General features: G+C 38.6%; 1 protein-coding gene and 1 non-coding gene across 4 annotated transcripts in view; both read left to right on the plus strand.

The window, feature by feature from the left end:
- The window catches only part of l(3)80Fg (dnaJ homolog subfamily C member 16 l(3)80Fg), a 2,137,133-nt gene that overhangs the window by 1,512,028 nt on the left and 602,843 nt on the right, over nucleotides 1-22,262 (plus strand). The window lies entirely within an intron of this gene.
- LOC137238964 (U6 spliceosomal RNA) lies at nucleotides 404-512 on the plus strand. The gene has a single exon (XR_010949266.1). It is a non-coding gene; the product is annotated as a U6 spliceosomal RNA (small nuclear RNA).

Raw genomic sequence — 22,262 nt, forward strand, 5'->3', positions numbered from 1 at the left:
ATTTAGTATAAATAAGCTGACTATATTTGAATAAAGAAGTATTCGCTCATTGATGTTGGAACCTCTCAAAACCGATTATTCATTTTTAATCTTGTATATGGCGATCCTGCCTATGATTCTGGTGGCTGATTTTTTAGCCTAAGTTCATAGCTGGCAAGGATACGCCTTTTATATTGCGATCCTGCCTTGATTATACTGGCTGATTATTCAGCCTTATTCATTGGTAAAGATTATACTGGCTGATTACTGCCTAAGCCTTGTAAAAGAAAAAAAGAAAAAGAGAAGGTGTAGAACGTGTTTTTCCGAATCCAATTTTTATCGCGGGACAAACACAAATTTCGCTTTTGTTTTTGATGAATTAAATTTGGGCACCAACGATAAAGATCACATGAAAATTGCGGCAGTTGAAAAACTTCGACAGAACATATACTAAAATTGGAACGATACAGAGAAGATTAGCATGGCCCCTGCGCAAGGGTGTCAAGCAAAATCGTGAAGCGTTCCACATTTTTAATGTCCAATGGTGATAAGATGGTATAAACAATAGGATTGGCAGCATAATAAGTATAAGTATAATTAGCTTAATTCTGAAGTCAGTTTAACAATGTAGACATTATTTTTAAGCAGAAAAATATTCGGGCAACCTAACGGCTGCCTATTGACAAGCAAAATTTATATTTTTGCTGTAAAAATTTTTTTTCCTAATTATTAAATTATGTCCTCAGAAGAGGACATACAAAATCAAATTAAAGTGCTTAGGTGGTTTTCATAAAACTCCTTAAATATGAAAAAAATAATTTTTTTTGAAATGTTTACTGATGTTTTAAACCCAAAAATGGCATAGAAAACATAATGAAAAAAAAGAAAATAGCATAGGAATTAATTTTTTATAATTGAAAAAAGAAAAAATTAACTGTATTTAACTATTCATCATTTGAAAAAAAATTTTTTTTCAGAAGATTTTGTAAGAAAAATTAGAAATGTCAAAAATGTTAAATTAAACAAATTTTTCCTTAAGAACAAACATTTTTAGAAATAAACCTTTTAAATAATAACTTTTATAATGCTAACTAAATAAGGAAAAAATAATAAAATGCTTAATATAATAAACGTAAAAAACAAAGAAATAAGCATAAATTAGCGTTTTCCCGCGCCCCCAAAGAGACAGGAATAAACTTTTATTTATTCTTTAATTTTCTCTTTCAATCATATCATCTCTTTAAAATGTCTTCGTGGACAAAAATTAACCCCATAGCTGGTTACGAGTTAGGAAAAAGGAACTCTGAAACATAAGAGAATACAATATTAAAATATGAACCACCAGCTGAACCAGAGCCAAAAATTAACCCAAACATTTCAGATGTTTGTTTCAAATTATGAATCTTTAAAATCTCTCATATTTGAAATAGACTGGACATCTATTTCCTTTGCTAAAAATGCAACTGAATGTTTCGACATTTTTCTGCTAAAGATGGCTGACATATTCAGTAGGAATCTCTCTGTCCTACCAGTTAAAGTTCACAAACTACCCTGGTACAATACTAGGTTGAAAAAGTTGAAAAATTAAAAAAATAAGTATTTTAAATTATACAAAGCTACCAGCTTTACTGTTTTTAAAGATCAGTATACTTCTTAATGACGCAGTTCAATGTTCTTGATAAGTTTTTGTACAATAAATACGTTTCTCGAGTTGAAGATGAGTTGAAAGTTAATCCTAAATCTTTTTGGAACTATGTTCGTTCAATGAAAGGTTGTTCTAATATACCTACCTGTGTCAAATTTAATGACATTTGCTCTAACAGTTTGGTCGATTCGGCAAATCTTTTTGCTGATTTTTTCAAATCTACGTTTATTGTTGAGGCCGGTAACTTTGATAACAGGTATCTTACTGATAGCCCCAAACCTTTAGACTTTGGGTCTCTGTCCTTGTCTGAAACCGATATTATCTTGGGTATATCCTCCTTACAGACCTCAATCAAAAATGATATTGATGGATTGTCCTCTTTTTTATTTAAGAAGTGTAGTATTTCTCTTTGTGTGCCACTGTGCCACATTTTCAATATTTCTCTATCGACTGGAGTGTAATTACAGGCCAATATCCAAACTGTCAACATGTTCAAAACTTTTTGAAAAGGTAGTTAAAAACAAAGTATTTTCGCTCTACATAAAATAGTCGATCCATGTCAGCATGGTTTCATTTCGGGACGTTCGACTGCTACAAATCTGGCTGTATTCTCTCAGTTTTGTTTCTCTGCGTTTAAGGATGGATGTCAAGTTGACACCATATATACGGATTTTTCCAAGGCTTTTGACACAGTTTCGCACAAATTACTTCTGTGGAAACTTGAAAACATGGGCTTTCACTCAAGCTTTCTGTCGTGGCTGAAGTCCTATTTGGAAAACAGAATATCTTTTGTTGAAATCGAGAGAACTAAGTCTTATGAATTCTCAGCAACTTCGGGTATACCACAAGGTAGCATCCTTGGTCCTATTTTGTTCTTAATGTTTATTAATGATGTTGGCTCATGCATAAACTATTCGAATTATTTGCTTTATGCTGACGACTTAAAACTCTTTCGGAGAATCTCCTGTACTTCTGATCCATTGCGTCTACAAGAAGATCTGAATGCTAAAAATAATTGGGCCTGTCAAAATAATCTGCGACTCAATATTAGTAAATGCTGTCACATGACGTATACTAAGTATATGAATGTGGTTTCATTCGCGTACTCGATTTCAAATGTAACTCTTGCGTCAATTAATAAGTTTCGCGATCTTGGCGTAATTTTTGACTCATCTTTTACTTTTTATAATTGTTTCTGGTTAATAAAAAAAGGAGACATACGATTTAAGAATACAGTGCGTTTTCAAAATTGAGCGTGTCTATTTGGTGCCGGTTCACTTTAAACTGAAAACTGCCGCTAACGCAACTCTGTAGCTCGGCAGTTTTTCTTTACGTTGCTTAGCAACGAAATTAATGATGGCGTCGAAATAAATCACGGCGTCGAGCAACGGCAGTTTCAGCCAATCAGAAACTCTCCGAGTTGCTCGACTCTAACAATTTTAGTGATGCCAAGTGCATCTGATGTATGGTTGCATCTTGCACATTTCTAAAGAGGATTGCCATCTAAAATTTATTTTAATGCAATTTACTATGGCACTACAAGCTCTACGAAGTAGTTCATTGGCCAAGCAACAGAGTGCGAGGGAACGATCCAGAATAATGAGTAGTAAGATGAAACACAGGTACGACAAGGAAAATAATTTGGAAGGTTTCCGGGAGGGAGATTTGGTACTGCTATACAACCCTCACCGGCGGAAAGGTGTTCCATCCAAATATCGGTGCAGTTGGGAAGGCCCGTACAGAGTTGTGAAGACGATCAGTGATGTCGTCTACCGCATACAAGCAATTGGGAAATCACGAAATAGAAGAGTGGTACATTTGGCGATGCTAGCAGCGTTTAGATCGAGAGATTTGTCTGATCGGGACGATCAGACTTAGGTGGAGGGCAGTGTTACGAATATTAGCAAAACTAAGGGGTGCTGCTATCTCTAAGCCGATGCTAAGCAGTGACGCGAATTCACATCAATAATTCAATCATTATGTATCTACATAAACGAAACAATAATTGCGTCTACACATATGTACCATGTACGTATACGAGCAGCGGAGAGTCAGTGCACAAACATGCATATATCTGAGATACTCCTGAAAGTATGCAATGAGAAAAGCTATGAAATTGTGCAATTGTAGTTACAGCTGAGAAGTTTGAGAGCTAATGGCAACTAGTAGATTCTGGAAGCGCCTAGAGGATGCGAACGTTGAAATCCGAGAGTATAAAAGGCGGCAATTGTAGAGGCGTTGGAGTTCAGTTTGATTTGAGCTGTCAAGCAGTTTCGACTAAGACGCTATCTTCGCTAGATAGCAGTATTATTTTGAATAGTAGTTTCATTTGAGCTATCAATCAGTTTGGTTATTAAGCAAGCTATTCGTTGCACAGTTTGAGTGTTATTGTGAAGTACTTTAATAAAGGCCATTTTGTATTATTACATATTGGAGTTATTTATTCAACAGTTTAGTGATTCGAACTTAGCAGAGGATTGCAAATAAGAGGATTTGCAAGTAAATTCGTTACAATATTTTTTAATGTGTTCGTAGGTTTGTGAGCAATTTTTACGTTTTCTTTATCGTAGCAGCCAGATTTTGCTAACCGTTCGGACAACTGTGGTACATAGATTACTGATTTAAAAGTTGATGATTTTCCTGCTTTCTGTTGAATCTTGGCGGAAATTACTCTTCTTAATAGTGTTTTAATCGTACTCGTTGGAAAATCATTGGTTTTTAACATTGAAAATATATCTTTTTTGATTTCCTTGTGGTAAATTTTGTCTGAAGTCTGTAACATCCGTCGTATACAGCCCATTGCTGTATTCATAATCATTGACTTGGGGTGTTTGGAATAATAGTTTATAATTCGCCGAGATGATGTTGGCTTCACATACCACTTTAGTTTCAATTGATTTCCTCGTCTGTTTATTAAAGAATCCAAATAAGGCAATTTTCCTTCACGTTCCACTTCTACTGTAAATTTTATGTTTTGTCAAATTTGTTCAGGGCGTCCAGTATATTTTCAACTTCATTTTGGTGGACTATCGCGAATAAGTCGTCGAAATACTTCGTTAGTAGTCTTGGTTTGCGCTCCAATTTGTCCATAGTGTTGTCCAATAATTTTTCCATGAGTATGTCGGCTATCACTGGTGAAGTGGGTGATCCCATCGGCATTCCTTTCAGCTGTGTGTATATGGTGTCATTAAACTTGAAATATCTGTTTTCTTGAACGCAAAATTTCACTATATCCATAAATAACTGGTTAGGTATCACAGTAAATTCTCTTATTTTCGTCCATTTTTCTAGTATTGAGTCAAGTGCTAATTGTATAGGTATACTCGGAAAGAGTGAAACCACGTCAAAGGAAATCAATTTTTCATCGTCATAAATGTAGCTGTTGTTTATTCTTTCTTTGAAATCTGACGTGTTCCTTATGTTGTATTTTGAAGTCGATGTTACGTTTCTTAAAATGTCTGCGATATATTTGCATAATCCGTACGCAGGTGATCCAAACACTGAAGAAATCGGTTTCAGCAGTGTTCCTTCTTTATGTATCTTCGGTAGACCATAAATCCTTGGTGGTAGTGCCGTGTTTGAGGTTAGTTTGCTTCTCTCCGCTCTTGTGATAATTTCCATTTTGAAAAGTTTTTCCACTAAACAGTTATTTCTGTTCTGTAATCGCGATGTCGGATCTTGTCTTTGGACTCTGTAAGTCGTCAAGTCATTTAAATTACTTAGCATTTTGTTATTATATTCCTCTAGTTGTATTGTATTGTATTGTATAATCTTTATTTTCTCGTAAATATTTACAATTTCTAGAGTATTACAATATGAAATAAAAACACAAATGAGAAAATAGATAATGACATTAGATGCTTATTCAAAGAGCAGAGGAAATGCCATTTCATTCGTTTAGTATTATAAATGCTTATGGGCGCATAATATTAACAAATTATAACTAATTGCTTACAATTGAAAAGATATAAATATGTATAAGGAAAATAAAAAAAAATCAAAATTAGAGATGTTAAGGTACTTTCATTGAATGGAAAAAGAAAAAAAAACCTCGATGCTTAATGGACACAGGTACTTATCTTAAAAGTCTCAAAAGAGTTTCAATGCCCTCATGATTGAACTACTTGGTTTCACTTCCCTCAGAAACGCTGCTATCCTTCTAATGAGTCGTATCTCAGCAGGTAGTTTGTTATATAGATTACGTGATACGATGGTGTAGAAGTTACGAAAAAGTGTGGTGCGAAAGCTAGGAACTTTTGTTTGAGATAACGTCTTATTCCTCAGATTGTAAAGGTTGTATATTGGGCTATGCGTATACCCGCTCCTTATAAAAAAAATTTTTAAAACTTTAAAATAGTATAAGTGCCGCACAGGAAGAATATTTAATTTTTTGAATAGCTCCATAGAGTGTGTTAAACGACCAGCTTTACATATTCTTCGGATTAGATACTTCTGTAGGATTAAAAGCGGATGGATCTTACTAGAGTAGGCACCACCCCAACAACTGACTCCGTATTGTAATTTTGAATGGATTAGTCCATGATACACCACTAACAATATTCTATTGGAACACAGTTTTCTTAAGTTATAGAAAGAACGAAGAGCTGATAACATATAAGATATCATTGCAGAAATATGTGATGATCAACTTAGATTTTGATCGATTATAACACCCAAATATTTAAAATTAGAGGCGACTTCGATCTCAAAACATTTACTGTCACAACTTATTTTCTCATCAAAACTGACCGTTTTGTTATTTTGAGTACAAGTAGTTGAACACAAACGATGCCGCATACATATATAACTATGAAAGACAACCTCGTTTTTAGGTATTTCCTTCCCGCAAAGGTTGAAATACATCAACTTCGTTTTGCTGCTTACCACGAGCTTATGCGTTGCAAACCAAGATTTTAAAAGGTAAACATCGTGATTAATATCAGCAAAAAGATTAAATTCATTTTTCGATCCATATGCAATGGCAATGTCATCAGCAAAGGCTGTTACTTTACCAATAAAAGGCAAAGAGAATATTGAATTAATGTATATTAAAAATAAGATTGGTCCAAGAACCGAACCCTGTGGAACCCCTAGGGTTATAGGCCTGGGTTCACTTAGATTATTTTCAACTTTGACTCTCTGAACTCTATTCTCTAGATATGACGTAAACCAATTAATAATGTTACCACGAAAACCTGCGTAGTTAAGCTTGCTTATTAGAATACTATGATCAGCCATATCAAATGCCTTTGTTATGTCTACAAAGAGACTCGCACAACATATTTTATCATCAATTGACTTATAAATAAAGGAAGAAAAATCTAGAAGAGCATCTTCAGTAGAAAGCCCGGAAATAAAACCAAATTGCTTAGGGCTAAAAAATTTAACTTTGATTAAATACGACAGCACCCTATTTTTTGAAGGTGAAGATAAAAGAGATATGGGCCTGTAGTTATTTTTGTCATTTTTATTCCTCTTTTTAAAGAGTGGTATAACCGTAGCGCATTTTAAGTGAGCAGGAAAAACTCCGGAGGCTGTACTTAAATTAAATAAATGTTTTAAAATATCAACAATGTTAAATGATATGCTCTTTAACGTTCGATTTGATATGTTGTCATTACCACATGAATTAGAGTTACTAATACTAGGTTCAAACACACACAAAATTGGCAATTTATACCATTTGGGCAATTTATTAGGCAATTTGTCATATAATAAATTGTAATAATAAATTGCCAATTTAAAAAAAATTGCGTAATAAATTGTTTCAAACTGCAAATGCAACATTGCAAAGTGTGTTTATTGAGTATATTTAAACGTCAGTTACGCATGGCTGAACTATATGGTTGGCTCATCTCATCAGCTGATTTTATGTCTTTCATTTCTCTGGAGTAGGGATTGTCAAAAGAAGATGGCAAACTCAAAATGAAACCAAAACATTGAACACATTTTCTTACAGCACACAAAAATATCAAAGTTTTATGTTTTCATTCCATTCCATTCACCTAATACCAACACGCACATTTTGACAGTCTCAACAAAGACATGTTGTTACTGTAGAGATGAGCCAACCAGATATCAAATTACTATTGTATAAGCTAAATTAAGTTGTATGAACACCACTCAATTTAAATCAAAATTGTCTCAATTTATTTTTCTGTTTGAACTTAGTATAAGAGATTTAATTATATTAATAATTTCTGCGCCTGTAATGGCATCAAAGAAAAAACTGTTACTCGGCGGAAGGAATTCGTTATGTATTGGGTTTGTGTAGCATGTGCAGGGCTTAGGATTACTGCTTAAATCGGAGGCTTTTCCTACGTTGACAAAGAAATCATTGAGTTCGTTTGCAACTTCCCGAGGCTCCGACACATCTACACCATTCACGTTTAATACGAGCGAGTCGCACTTTCTTTTAAATTACGGTTTGTTATTCTATTTACAGCATCCCATTCTTTTTTGGAGTTGCCCTGCGCTATGAAAAAAAGGTTTTGAAAATATTTATCGCGCCTTGTACGTATTTCTTTGTTTACCCTTTTAGTCAACAGAGCCGCACGATTTCTTAGCTTAGTATTCGCCGGATGCCTGTTGCTTTTTTTCGGTAATATGTTTTTCAGACTGATCTTTTTTAATAGAGTTTGAGTGATCCAAGGTTTAAGAGCTAAAGTTGATCTTTTAGGAAAAATAGAGATACTTGGGTAGTTTATGTGCATCGTAAGTGTTTCCATAAAAAAATTATATGCTTTGTCTACATTTGGCTCATTTAAAACTGTTTCCCATTTTTCAAAGCGAAGTGATTCATTTAAAACATAAAAGTTAATTTTCGTAATAGTTGATAATATATCGCAATTGGTAATTCGCCTTTATTGAAGCAATGTACGAAAACGACTGTCAGCAAATTACAATGATAAAGAAGAAAAAATGAATAGCTTAAAGCACAATAGGCCAACCAATGCTGCTTGTGATTGGGAATTATCCCCGGCCATGGCGTTACCATACTATACCTAACATTTGTGACCAGTCAATTCCGATTGAACATCCTGCCCCCGTTGAAAGGATCCTTTCAATATCCTGATGGTAATGGGGCTAGTTTATGAACTGGTCGGCGAAGAATTCCCTTTGCTGTTTTAATTTCCACCACTCGGACCTTTTTGTCTGGACCTGGGATAACGTTCGTAATTCGGCCTAATGGCCACTGGTTAGATGGTATATTATCTTCATATAAAAGTACAAGCTGATCAAGTTCTACGTTAGCTTGGTCAGTTAGCCATTTGGATCGCTGCTGCAGCTCATGGAGATAGTCACGCCGCCATTGTTGCCAAAACAGATTTTTTATATGGGTGATGCGTTGCCATCGTGATAAATATGATAGCTTGTTGGTGTCACAATTGGGTTCGGGTACGCTCCTAATCGCTTCACCAATGAGAAAGTGAGATGGCGTCAAGACGCTTCCATCATTAGGATCGTTTGACATTGTTACCAATGGACGAGAGTTAAGAATGCCTTCTGCTTCAACTATGACTGTCAAGAGTTCCTCATACGTGAGACCACCTTGGGATAAGTATTTGGTAAAAAGTTGCTTTGCTGATTTAACAGCAGCTTCCCAGAGCCCACCGAAATGCGGCGATCGCGGTGGGATAAAATGGAATTCGAAACCTGTGATGGACGAAAAGTCGGAAATTTCCTTTCGACTTTGATCGCACAAGTAGCGATGGTAAAAATCTTGCAATTTGTTGTGAGCCCCCACGAAATTTGTTGCGTTGTCACAGTAAATTCGATGTGGAACGCCTCGCCGGTTTATAAATCGTTTGAGACAGTATATAAACGCATCGGCACTTAAATCGGAAACTAATTCCATATGTATTGCTTTCGTCGAAAAGCACACAAAGATCGCCACATAGGTTTTGTAGGGAACTTTACTCCTGATACGGTAACTGGTAAGGAAAGGTCCACAAAAATCCACTCCGCAAATATAAAATGGCCGCTCTGTATGAAATCGGTCCGCTGGTAAGAGTCCCATGATTTGTTGTTGCAATATTGGTCGATATTTGAAGCAATGAACACATTGTCGCACAACCTTGCGCACCGTTTCTCTAGCCCTCACAATCCAAATGCGCTGTCGGAGCAAACCTAATAGAACCTTCGGTCCAGCGTGAAGATTTGTGCGATGTAAGTGCTCTATATAGAGGATTATGAAACGATGGTCGTGAGGCAGTATTAGCGGGCATCTTGCTTCTATTGGAATAGGTGCTTGCAACAACCGTCCGCCTACTCTAACGACGGTGTGCATCTTCTTAAATATTTGCAGTTGGCACAAGAGTGGCGACAGTTTCTGAAACGATGGAGGTATATTTTTATTGTTCTCTAATGCATTAATTTCTGAAGAGTAGAAATCGCGTTGTAAGGTTACGGCAACAAAATTGAATGCATTATTGAGTTCCGCAGCAGAAATGGGTTCTACATCTTGTATTTGCATCTTTCTTTGCGGTGGAACTGTATTATATACGCGATGAATAAATGCTATTATGCGAAGGATGCGGATGTATGAGGAATTTCGATTGACGATATCATTTACAATGTGTGTTATGTGATTTGTTTTATAGCATTGAGTTCGTTTGGGCTTACGCTGCTCTTCCACTGGTGCGTCGGTGACAACTACCAGCTCCGGCCAATGTTTTGACTCCTTACTAAGGAATAATGGGCCAGAAAACCATATTGTGCTACATAGATCAGCAGCACTGCAGCCGCGTGAAATTGAATCGGCCGGATTATCCTTCGATGGAACATGTCGCCATATGATGCCCTGCGAATGTTCCTGGATTTCCGAGACCCGGTTGGCGACAAATGAAGTAAGAGTCGAGGAATGAGTTTTTAACCACTGAAGGACCGTGGTTGAATCCGTCCAAAATATACTGTGTTAATATTCTGCTTGAGGTTCACTTCAAACTTTTTCCATGTTCGTATTAAAAGCAATGCAGCGCACAGCTCCAACCTTGGTACAGACTGTGCCTTTACTGGAGCTACTTTAGACTTGGCAATAAGCAAATTAATTTTATACGTACCATTGTGCCAAATTCTGGTATAAATGCAGCATCCATAAGCTCGCTCAGAGGCATCTGAAAACCCGTGCAGTTCGCCTCTCTGTGACGGTGAAGTAAATGCGTAGCGAGGAACGGAAATTGTGTTTATATTAGGTAGATCATCTTCTATGCTAGCCCATAAATCGGAAAGTGGCTTGGGCACTTCCTCATCCCATGAGGCACCGTGTAACCAAAGTGCTTGGAGAAGCATCTTGCATCGAATTACAATTGGACTCAAAAGCCCTAGTAAGTCATATATCTTTGCTGTCTTTGAAAGAATCAAACGCTTTGTAGTATTCCTGTGGGGTTCGTCATTAAATTGGAAACAAAATTGATCTGACCTTGGTTTCCATAACATTCCCAGTGTACTAGTAACGCCGCTGGCCAGCTGAATGGCTACCTCATCTGAGTTCGTGAAAAGTTCAATGCAGTTGCTGTTCCATTTAGCGAGTTCGAGTTTGGCCATCGCTAATAACTGGGTTAATTCGAATTTGCGTTGCTTTAACTCCTCTAGAGTATCGGCGCCTGTAAGGACATCGTCTACATATAAATCGGATTTCAAAACGTCTGCGCCAAGAGGATAAAGATTGCCATACGTTTCCGCAATAAAAAATAAACTGCGGATTGCTAGGAACGGTGCTGAAGCCGTTCCATATGTTATAGTATTTAATTCATAGAACTGTAAAGGAAGATGTGGTTCATCCCTCCATACAATTAGTTGAAATTGTCTGTCCTTCGGTGACATCCCGAACTGGCGATACATTTTACAAATGTCAGCAGTTAATGCATGTTTGTAAAGGCGAAATTTAAGCAAAGTTGTTATGAGATCATGCTGGATCGTTGGGCCTACCATAAGTAAATCATTGAGGGATACGTTAAAAAAAAAAATAAATAAATGTAAGGCGCGATAACCTCCGAAGAGATCTAAGGCCGAGCTTCTCTTCCAATTTGCGTCGTGCTCCTCTTGATTTTTCCCTACAAATTGGCCGGACGGGACCTACATGTTTTATGCCGACTCCGAACGGCATCTGCAAGGCAGATGAGTTTTCACTGAGAGCTTTTCATGGCAGAAATACAATCGGAGCGCTTGCCAGACACTGCCGAGGGGCGACCCCGCTTAGAAAAATTTTCTTCTAATTGAAAAATCTTATTTCTAAAATTTTGATGTTGGTTTGCCCGGGAGTTGAACCCAGGGCATACGGTGTGATAGGCGGAGCACGCTACCATCACACCACGGTGGCCGAGGTTTTTTGAGATGCGTCAAATACGACACGCAATTTGGTTGTTACATTTGTTGGGCGAAGCACAGCATGATGCGGTATAAAATAATGATTTGGACTGATGTCGACCTCACTGATCGGAGACATGTGCCCAAGTGCGGCATACTCCTTCATAAACTCGGTGTACGATTTTCCTAACTCTGAGTCTCTTTTGAAACGGCGTTCTAGAGATATAAACCGCCTGTAAGCATTCTGAAACGAATTGCCAAGCGCTTTAGGTGAGCCAATAAATGGTAAGGAAACCTGAACCCTATTATCTGCTGTGTACGTAACATTTTTGACGTAATGGGCTTCGCACGCCACATGCTCTTCAGAGAGTTGTTGCTCTTGTTTATACTCTTCGATTTCCCAAAAACGTTGTAGTTGGGCGGATAAGTCAGGTGAAGATAGTGATTTCGTAAATTAGCATGCATTCGACCGCAAGGTACTGTGATTCTCGTATTTCCCACCTACTATCCACCCTAGAAGAGTATTAACTATAAGGCATTGATTCCCATCGAGAGACAATTTTCCTTCATCGAGAAGTTGGAAGAAAATGTCTGTTCCGATAAGCAGATCTATTTTATGTGGCTTAAAAAAATAGGGATCCGCCAAATTGACGTTTGGAGGAAATTCTAAACTTTTTGTATCTATATATTGGCTAGGCTGTCTTGATGAGATCGTATTGACAACCGCAAACTCTGCAGTACAATTAAAATTTGAAAACCGTGACTGAATCGTGGTTTCTACCTTAGTGGATACTCTTTCGCTAGCGCCTGCGATCCCTGCTACTTCCTGATTGAAACGAATTTGATGTAGAAGTAAACGCTTTGCAGTTTCAAGCGTTATAAAATTCAGCTCAGAGCAAGAATCCAATAAGGCACGAACTGGTTGGAAGATGCCGCAAGCATCCTTAATCAAAACGATTGCTGTTGGAATGATAGAGCAACGTGCCAATAATGTAGTAGGTGTTTGCGATGTAAAATTTTGGTTGGTTGGTTGGTTTGAGCCGAACTTCCATGCTGGAGCTGAACCAGAGTGCGAAAACGAAAAGGTCGATGAAGATGAAAGAGGTGTCTCTCCAGATGAAGGCACTCTATGTAGCAATGTATGGTGCAAAGTGTTACACACCCGGCATCGCGTTTGTGATGGACACTTAGCGACCACATGACCTGTACCCAAACAATTAATACATAGGGATGATAGCTTAGCTAAGTCAAATCTCTGGGCCACACTCATGTTGCGAAATTTCATACATCGATGAATGAGATGGTCGCCTGCTTGGCAACAGACACATTTTGATTTGGAGGTGACGAACGCTTTTGATTTGCTTACCTTTGAATTGGGAATGTGATTAGCCACGTCAGGGGAGCGCTTATTCCAACTCTCGAGAAGTTGACAACGATGGCTTAGATTAGTGTAACACTTTTCAAACGATGGGAGTTCTTTAAATTCTTGGCGTTCATCATAAGCCTTTTTTGAGTCAGCATCTAACCTGGTTAAAATAATATCAATTAGCAACGCTTCCATTATGTCCTTCTCGGAGCCAATCGATAATAAAGCCCCTTTAATAGAAGCAACGTTGTCGATAAGTGATCGCAAAGCGATGTGATCGCCTTTATTCATTGATGGCAACGTGTGCAGAATCTTTATATGTTCAATAAAAATTAGGGTTTTATTGTCAAAGCGCTCTTTTAATCTTTGCAGCGCTCGCTGATAGTTTGCTTCAGTAACGTCAAATGGTTCAATAACTGCTCGCGCAGCCCCCGACAAGCAATCAAGAAGATAATTAAATTTGTCAATTTGTGATAAGGACGAGTCCTCGTGTACCAACGACTCAAACGTATGTATAAATCGAGAATTTTCTGTGTACTTGCCGTCGAATTTCGGCAACTTTAATTTCGGCAAGCGATGTGAAGAAAGCGAAGGGGTCGTTGTATTAAAATAGCTTAATTCAGCGCTGCTTGATCGACGTGCTTTGTTCAAGAATCCTAATAATTTTGACTTGGTCGTGATGAAGAGTTCCTCTAAATCACTGCGGCCATTGTCTGTAAAGCAAAGTTTTTCAATTTGGGTTTGTATATGACATACTTGCTTGAAATATGATTCCAATATTTGCAATTGGCACTCTAGAATCGTGGCGTCAGCTGTAGCACCTTCCCTTTCAATTTTAGTTTTAAGGTTTGTGATATTCCGCTTCATTGAACTGCGTTGTTGACGCAGCGGTGGCAATTCCACCGATGTATCATTGGTATCATCGTCCGTCGGCATGCTGCCGGCTTTTAGATCTCAAAAATTGTGTGTTGATTGTTGTTTCCTCAAATTTATTTAATTTGCAAACTGCTTGTTCCCGTATGAAAGTAAAAAACAAAACGTGCACACGGACTGAAGCCAAAGTAAAGCACCAAAAAATAAAACGGAGATATGGTGTGATATTTTTCGCTGAAAACAGTACTTTTCCCTTTATATGCAATCTGCTTTTTACCGTATTAAGCAAAAACAAACCGTGCGAATGCGATTGAGGGCAATGTAAAGAACCGCAATATAAAACAATATGCTTGCGATTATGTGCGTAGGCTGTGTTCAGGCAAATTCAGCAATAATTACGATATATATGTACATATACTCAGAAAACCAAACAGTGCAATATAAAGAACCGCAATATAAAACTATATGCTTGTGATTATGTGCGTAGGCTGTGTGTATTATACCAATGCAGCACTAATTACGATATGTATACGAGAACATGTACTGCTCTGTATATTAAAATTTGAGGCTCCAAATTGTTCTCTTTTCCATGTACTCCACTTTGTTTGTGTTCTTGACGGCAGCGAGCACCTTTATATGTATAGTTGTATTTTGTTTTTTATAACGAAATGCTTGCTTCACCGTCCTGTCACGGTCGCCAATGTTTCTGGTTAATAAAAGAAGGAGACATACGATTTAAGAATACACGAACTTTATTGAAGCAATGTACGAAAACGACTGTCAGCAAATTACAATGATAAAGAAGAAAAAATGAATAGCTTAAAGCACAATAGGCCAACCAATGCTGCTTGTGATTGGGAATTATCCCCGGCCATGGCGTTACCATACTATACCTAACATTTGTGACCAGTCAATTCCGATTGAACAATAATCATGTAAACTTTCTCATACCAAAGGCTTATACCATCTTAGCTTTCTTGCGACGATATGCCAAGGATTTCAAGGACCCATATACCAGGAAAATCTTATACAATGCCTTAGTGCGTTCCAAGTTAGAGTATGCATCAGTCATCTGGAATCTCATATACTCTTCACACTCTTTAAGAATTGAAAGAATTCATCGCAAGTTCATACGATTTGCTCTTCAACCTCTGCACTTTGTTAATCCCCTGCCACCCTACAATGCAAGATGCATGCTTATCAATGTCTTGCCACTTGAAGTTAGACGTCTTGTTCAAAACGTAATGTTTATTTTTGACATAACATCCGGTACCATTGACTGCTCAGAACTACTTGGGCAGTTGACTTTCAATTTCCCTAACAGATCTCTCCGCTTTCACAGTACATTCCGCGTTGAAATGCTGCGTTCGAATTACTTCAGTTTCGCACCTCTTCTAAGAGGTCTTGTAGAATTTAATCGCCTATCCAGAAGCCTTGACCTGGACTTTGCCATGCCAAGGTCTCTGTTTAAGGCACGCATCGAGTCCTATTACTTATCTCAGTAAATCTTACTTTGAAATTGTTAAACTAGTACTAAGTTAACATGTAATCTAGTCAGTAAGGTTGTTACCATTTGACTTAATAAAGATATGAAATATGAAAGATATGAAATAACGTACGTAGCATCTTATGCGCTCAAACCGTTGATTGTGCATGGAATGTGCTTTAAAATAAAGCTTTTCCATAAGCTCTGAGATTGTTAGTGTGGCAGATACAGCTGTTTCTTTCAAAATAGTTCCTGAAAGTGACGGGGAAATTATGTATGAAATTAGTGCGCATTAGAATTATAATAAAAATCATATTCTACAACGCAGTAGTTCTGAAGTTTTTATGTAAGGTATTTTGACTTCTGCTTTGGCGCCTGTGTGCTTTTTTTTCAATATGCGCTATTAAAACTTTGAAGTATTGAGTTTTTTGTGAAGGCAGTCTATAGGCGGTGTTGCGGACCTTGCAAAATAATGAACCACTAAGTTTTAATAGCTGTGCTTTATTAATTCAGATTGCACTATATGCTTTAAAAATCTGTAATACATATATATAGTGTTTCATGTTACATATTTATAATATTCAATTAAGCAACATGTTTTAATATATACCTTAGTTCTTTATATTAATTTCAATATTCTGCTGTCCTATGTAAAATAATAAATTTTCTGACTATCGCCTGATCGACGTTAAGAAGCAATGGCGAAATTCTGATAAAGAAGATTAACGCAAAGAAGAATGGACAAGCATGATTGCATTTTCAGCGCATTTTAACAGAGTTGCTTTAATCGGTAACAATCTCCCCCCGGTGAGCGGATGAACCTTCGGAGCTCTCCCTACTTTTATCGATGTCGAGTACTGCTAGTTTTACTGCGGGCCGCTCCAGTACTCCTTGCTTTGTTTTGACTTTAGCTCGTCGTACTTGTCCATCCTTTGCCAATGTTGTTTCGATGACAACACCCTTAAGCCAAGTGTTTCTCGCAGCGTTCTCGTCCACTATGAGCACGATGTCACCTTCGCTAATGGGTTTTATTTTTTCAAACCATTTACCACGTCGCGTAAGAGTTGGTATCATTTCTCGTATCCATCGACGCCAGAAATGATTTGCGAAGATTTCGCTTTGGCGCAGATTATTTTGAAGTCGATACTCTCTGCATTGCCGAACGGCTTGGCCCCGTTTGAACTAACCAACAGAAAGCGATTTGGGGTGATAGGCTCCTGATCTTCGTAGTCAAGCGATAGGAATGTGTTTAGTTTGTTCAATTATTCTTTCAGAAAATTTTCCGTTCCTCGGAAGTTTGTTCCATTGTCACTGTATATTTCGGCAGGACAGCCGCGCCGAGCAATGAAGTTACGCAAGCACATTAAACACGAGTCAGTACTAAGCGAATGTGCTATTTCTATATGCACTGCTCTTACTGTGAGACATGTCAACATTACACCCCATCTTTTTTTTGGTTTTCGGTTCTCAATTACAGTCATGGGACCAAAATAATCAATGCCTACGTAAGTGAATGGCCGAGTGTATGCAGCAAGCCTGGCTACTGGTAGAGGCGCCATCTGTGGTGGTTGTGGGGATGCGTTCGCATTTTTGCATACCTGACAGTTGCGCCTTACCTTTTTGAATAAATATCGCAATTTAAGTATAAAGAATGTCTGTCTTACCTCTTTTAAGGCAGTGTCGTGCTGTATGTGGTGGTAAAGTTCATGATAGTGCTCTACTACGAGGTTTGTGACCGAATGTTCTGTAGGCAAGACGATAAAATCATCTTGGGATTTTAAGGAAGACTGAAAATATGATGCCCTGTTTTGGACGCGCATGACGTCATTATCATCCAGGTAATGTTGCAGTCTACGTAACGACGAGTCTTTGCCAACAGTCTTGCCTGTTTTCAGTAGATGCCATTCGTCAAAATTCTCCATTTGGATTGTTTTGAAAATAAATTGTTTTGCACGACGATAATGATCAGCTTGTAGCCGACAGTCATCCGATGTCGAGTAGACTCGCTGCTTAAGCTTTTCGAAATATAGAATCCAGTTAGCAACAGCTCTGTACAGCCGTACCCAGTTCGAAAAATATGTGAAGTTGGTATGTAATCGCCGATTATCGTGTATTAGGAGCCTAGGTTGCATTCCGCTAGTGCTCATCGTCCCCAAGTCATCGCATTTTGGCCATTCTTCAGCACGTTTGGAAAGAAAAGCAGGACCATTCATCCATAGTTATCCCACCTCGATTGCCGGTTTTGTCTTAGTGGCGATATCGGCAATATTTAGCTTAGTAGGTACCCATCTCCACTCACCCGGGTTAGTTGTTTCGTGAATTTCGGCTATTCGAAACATGACAAATTGTTGGAATTTGCGAAGATCGCCGTTGAGCCAGTGAAGGACTGTTTTGGAGTCGCTCCATATGTATCTCTTTTCCAACTGAATTGAATGCGCCTCCTCTATCACATTTGTTAAACGCGCCCCGAGAATTGCTGCTTGCGGACACAAGCTTGGTCGAAATTTCGCCATTAAATTCGATTCAGAAATAAGACACCGCAGCATAAGCATACTCGCTTGCGTCGACGAACGTGTGTAGTTGCACTTTACAGTCTTTTTCGTAGAGATATGGGGAATAGCAACGCGGGACCGTTACATTGGTAATAACGGGAATGTACTTGATCCAAGTTTGCCACTTTAACTGAAGTTCAGGGTCGAGCGGTTGATCCCAGTCTATTCCGCTGCGCCATATATCCTGAATGAGTATTTTAAGATACGACGTTAAGCAGGCTACTAAACCAAGGGGGTCGAAAACTGACATGAGTACTTGTAATACCCCCTTTTGGTAGGCGTAATTCCTTCAGCGAATACATTGCGCCTTAGTCGAACAAATTTTAACACGTACTTAAAACTGTCTGCTTGCGTCGCCCAATACATTCCAATAACTTTTTCGACAGTTGTTATATTTGCGCTGCAGTCAAACGACTTATTTTTTGGCTCACTTTCGCCTTCCAGAGCAGCCAATACCTCTTGCGAATTGCTAGACCAATTTCGCATATGAAAGCCACCTTTTGAATGTACATCGAGAACGCTTTTTGCTAAGGTGATGGCTTCCTCCACTGTTCGTGTGGATTCGATAAAATCATCAACATAGTGATGGTTTGTTATTGCATGCACTGTTTGTGAGCGGCCCTCGGAATGTATTGAAGCATTCAGATTCCGCACATAATGCGCTATACACGGCGAGCACGAAGCTCCGAAACTTAAAACGTTAAGTCTATACACGCTTATCGCTTCTTTGTTGTCGCCAAACCAAGGAAAGCGCAGGGCGTCAGCATCTGCTTCGCGTAATTTAATGCGGTGAAACATTTCTTCAATATCTCCGCAAATTGCGATGGCGCCCATGCGAAAGTTGAATAAAATATTGATGAGTCGGGTTAACATGTCAGGCCCTTTGAGTAGAAAAATGTTTAGCGAAACATTGGCGGACTTCGCTGCTGCGTCCCACATGAGCCGAACTTTGTTTGGCTTATGTGGATTACGCACAATAAAAATCGGTAAATACCACGCTCTTGAACCGCGATCGTGTATAGCATAGTTTAGTAGCGTAGTTTTTTGCAACTATGTTGTCAACTTGTTGTTGTATATTGGAAAGGAGTTCCTCATCGGCACTAACTGTGCGTTTGAAACATTTAAATCGTCGAAGTGCCATTGGCAAGCTGTCCGGCAGATGCGTGTCGTCGTTGGCCCACAGTAAGCTCGCAACAAAGCGGCCTTCACGGAGTTCACAACTCTTTAAAATTTCAACGGCTCGTTGGTCTTCAATGGAAATGGGATTATTTTTAGGTACACAAATGCTCATTTTTTCATTTATAATAAAGGCTTTCACTAGATCGTGCAAGTCGTTGTCGTTGCCACAGCTACACTCGCGCAAATTTAAATGTACGGGTTTACTTACGGCATTGTTGCCACCTAGTACTGTCCAACCTAACCTAGTCTTCACCCCTATCGGATCTTGCCACCCCCATTCACGTACCTTTAATGCCGATATCAGGTTTGGGTTGGTCACACCAATGATAAGCTTAGGTGTAATACCTTGGAAACTCGAAAACGGAACATCTCTAAGGTGATCATGCATTTCCTTAAGTTCGTTGGCCATAAGTGATTCCGGTGACATATTCAGATTTTTTACGGTGTGGACGTTGCGAAGGGGATATATTTTTGCTCCTTGGTAAGCCCCTGAAATCTTTAGGTCCAGCTTTCGTGAATCCGATTCCCGCCTACTTATGTTTCCAGTCCAAGTAATACACAGCGGATCTGAAATACCTGTTTCTCCCAACTCGTCGACTAGACTTTGTTCCATAAGGCTGAGGGTGGAGCCATCGTCCATAAACGCAAATGCGCGAATCGTTTTATTTTTGTCATGTAGATTAACCGGCATAATGCGAAAACAAGTGCTGCCTTTCGAAGCTGAACAGTGATTATTTAGAGTTGTTGTCAGCTCGCTGCCATCTCTGCTGGCGCTGTAGTGCAGTAACAATTGGTGGCGGACTGCACACCCGTCTATACCGCATAACTTGCTGCTCCAACAGCGACGAGAATGTGTGCCCAAACATTGACGACATAAGTTATTTTCTTTAACGATATTCCATCTCTCTTGCGTGGAAAGGGCTTTAGATCGTTCGCATTGAGTCACTTTATGTGCTATACTACAGAGAGGGCACTTGGAATTTGATTTAACCTGTTTCATCACTGTCTCAGATTTATGAGTATTTAGTTTAGCTTCTGCTTGCTGTATTTTTCCAGAAGAGCAGGTGGACTTGTAACACGACGTGTTGCTTCTGCCAAAGTGGACAGCCAATTCGAAAAGTCCCCTAAGTTAGGGTTGTTTAACCCCATTGAGTTTTGACTCTTGAGAGAGCTTTTCTATAAATTCTTGAAGCAACAATGGGCTACTTAAATAACCACCGAGTTTGCTGGCATGAATTGTTGCTACTATATTTTTAATTGCGAAAGAGAACTCTATCAACATGTTGAGTCTGCCCTTTTGCGCTGGTAATTGGTGCGCTTTATCGATAAGTTGTTTGAGTATGTGCTCAGGGCGACCGAAATACATTTTAAGCGTGCTCATTATATTCGGCACCATGTCGGGCAATACCAACAAATTGCGAACAACTTCTCTGGCTTTACCTCGCAAACACTTCTGAAGGCGAATTAAATTTTCGTTATGAGAGTAGCCCTCCATTTAAGTGCTTTGTTCATAAGAACTAATAAAAATGTGCCACTCTTGCGGATCACCACTGAACAAAGGCAAATCTTTCGACACACATTGCCGACATGCTATCTGCGCCATGGTTAAATTGTGTGTATCATTTGACGGAGCGGCATAGTTTGGCGAATGTACAGTGCTTCGTAAGTTGGGAGTAGTGAGCGACGTAAAAATGTTTCGAGAAGCACTGTTACTATCTACTTGCGTTACCTGGTTGGCATCTGCTGCCGTCAGCGTTGAATTTTGGTGTGCAAACTGCATTGCTGTATGCACCGGAACTTCTTCATCTGTCGGTGGATACGCGCCTGACGAGTTGCTTTGTGCAAATTGTGTTAAAGGAGGATGAAATTCTGCATTGTCGCGCACATTAGTTCCAGACTCTTTTGTCGGGCCAACAAAACAGGATTTGCCACTGCAAAAACCCCCAATTTCTGAATTTTCTTCAGCCTGTAATATTCGATACTTCTCTCGCAAATATTCCTCTTTTAAACGCATTGTCTCTTCTAGCTCCTGCAGACGGAGTAGTTTAAGTTTGCTGAGTGCCGGCAACTCTTGTGCGGCGTTGAGACCACCGCTGTCACCATCCGCGCTACACTGTGGACTTTGATCTACACGCGACTGGGTATGAGTGAGGTTATGGTAATTCTCACCCTGCTCCGCCGCTTCTTCAGCGATTGCATTTAGCAACTCGGGAATACCATTAGACTGCGCCATTGTAGAGTATATGAAGCGGTTTATATATCCACGAAATAAGATTTTTAAAGAATTTGTTGCGGACCTTGCAAAATAATGAACCACTAAGTTTTAATAGCTGTGCTTTATTAATTCAGATTGCACTAGATGCTTTAAAAATCTGTAATACATATATATAGTGTTTCATGTTACATATTTATAATATTCAATTAAGCAACATGTTTTAATATATACCTTAGTCCTTTATATTAATTTCAATATTCTGCTGTCCTATGTAAAATAATAAATTTTCTGACTATCGCCTGATCGACGTTAAGAAGCAATGGCGAAATTCTGATAAATAAGATTAACGCAAAGAAGAATGGACAAGCGCGCATGATTGCATTTTCAGCGCATTTTAACAGAGTTGCTTTAATCGGTAACAGGCGGTCTTAGTAGCTTGAGTGACAAAAAGGTCCGCAGTGTTATGTTACGTTTCATGTGCGGTTTTGTAAATTTTTCAATGATTAACTTTCATTTTTTAATAGAGAGAATGTTTATTTGCTGTTCATTGCTGTTACCACAAAATGTCTCGTCAGAAAAAAATTTATTTCTCAGTAATGAGTGATTCGGATATTGAAGCTTTAATGGATTCAGTTGAAATCGAAGATGATTTTGAAGAT

This window comes from Eurosta solidaginis, chromosome 1 (assembly GCF_040869045.1).
Source record: "Eurosta solidaginis isolate ZX-2024a chromosome 1, ASM4086904v1, whole genome shotgun sequence".
NCBI lineage: Eukaryota > Metazoa > Arthropoda > Insecta > Diptera > Tephritidae > Eurosta > Eurosta solidaginis.